This window comes from Asparagus officinalis, chromosome 6 (genome assembly GCF_001876935.1).
Source record: "Asparagus officinalis chromosome 6, Aspof.V1, whole genome shotgun sequence".
NCBI classification, from domain to species: domain Eukaryota; kingdom Viridiplantae; phylum Streptophyta; class Magnoliopsida; order Asparagales; family Asparagaceae; genus Asparagus; species Asparagus officinalis.
Genome location: NC_033799.1, coordinates 26,653,784 through 26,655,416, shown reverse-complemented (window position 1 = coordinate 26,655,416; position 1,633 = coordinate 26,653,784). Strand labels below are relative to the sequence as shown.

The 1,633-nt window shown below is 42.9% G+C and overlaps 1 long non-coding RNA gene across 1 annotated transcript; it reads right to left on the bottom strand.

Moving 5' to 3' along the window:
• On the bottom strand, positions 640–1,626 carry LOC109845049. The gene is made up of 2 exons (XR_002248211.1): positions 1,234–1,626; positions 640–994 (listed from the first exon to the last, which is right to left on the bottom strand). It is a non-coding gene; the product is annotated as an uncharacterized LOC109845049 (long non-coding RNA).

Sequence of the window (1,633 nt, the reverse complement as noted above, 5' to 3'; positions counted from 1 at the left end):
GACAGTGAAAACTGTCTCGGGGGGGGGAGACAGTGAAAACTGTCTCGCCAGGCGAGACAGTAAAGACTGTCTCCGTGGGCGAGACAGTAAAGACTGTCTCGCCTGTGAGACAGTCTATACTTGTGTTCTTTTGCCTTTTTGGATGATTTCCCCTTGAGCTGTATTTGGATATCTTTCAGCATTTTTTTGACGCCTACAGGCAGTTTTAGATTCATGTGATGTAGTATGAATGAATGGTTTGGATTTGATTCATGTGATGTAGTATTAATCAGGCTTCTTTTGCTTTCAGATTCAATATATTCACTTGATTTGATTCTTGTCGGTACACGGCAGTTTTAGATTCATGTGATGTAGTATGAATGAATGGTTTGGTAAATGAGTTGAGTCCTCCTTTTGAACGTAACATCAGCAGCAAACACGAGGATAGCAGCTTGGTTGATGATCAATGAGTTGAGTCACCTAAAAAATTCTTGTTAAAATAAACAGGTAAGCAGATGCTTTTTCGCTTTCATTTAAGACCAGACGCATAACGGAACCATTACCCAACACACGTAGACCATTAATTCAGAACTAAAGCAGGTAAAGACGTTTTTCTTGCACTTTTAAGCCGTCTAATTCTTTTGATCTGATAAGTAGAAATGAAGAAAACGTATCAACGCATATAAAGAAATGAATTACAACAAGGACAACATACAACTCCGGGGAGAACCTGAAACATACAACAATGATTCTCTCCAGCACGTACAAATACAGAAAACCAAAATAGGAATGAAATACAGAAACCACTTTTCAGGCAGAGCAATCCTTTCTTCACTCTGCCAACATGCAACCTAGATTCCCAAATCAAAATGTTCCCGTTTGCCTGTGAAGTTAAACTGGGTCCATATCTCAATCAAGTGAATATATCATCATCAATTCGCGTCTCATCTGTCCTCTCCAAAACAATTAAGCAGCTACCAACATAAGAACATCCTAATATCTCCATTTGTGTAACCTGTCAACGAAAGTGATTGAGCATATACACAATTCAATCCAGGGGATGGAAATTAGTAGCTACCAACATAAGAACATCCTAATATCTCCATTTGTGTGTAAACCAAACATCAAATTTCAATAGTATTTCTGTACTCATGAAACAATTTCTAAGTCTCAGTCTGAACACATTCTAAATCGCAGACACAATGCAAAAGGTACTGAGAAAAAAAGATTGAAAAAAAGATAATCATACTTTACCTCAATTAGAAACCATATCAGCCATTCACAAGCATGATCTTTACTCACCTTCAAACTCCTGAAAGATTAAAAAAAAGATAATCAGACTTTACCTTATCTTGGCGTCGATGCCGGCGTCGACAGCGGGAGGCGGGAGGGAGAGGCGTAGACAGCGGGAGGCGGGAGGAGGAGGGAGGAATCACGGCGGGAGGAGTAGACAGCGGGAGAGGCGTAGACAGCGGGAGGCGGGAGGGAGAGGCGTAGACAGCGGGAGGCGGGAGGAGTTCTGAGGTGATCACGGCGTCGAGAGCGGGAGTAATCGCGAGGGTGGGTTTCGCGGTGGTGATGGCGGTGGGAATTTGGGGGGAGAGAGAGCCAGAGGAGGCGTTGTCGTCGAGAGCGGGGGGAGGACGAAGTGGGT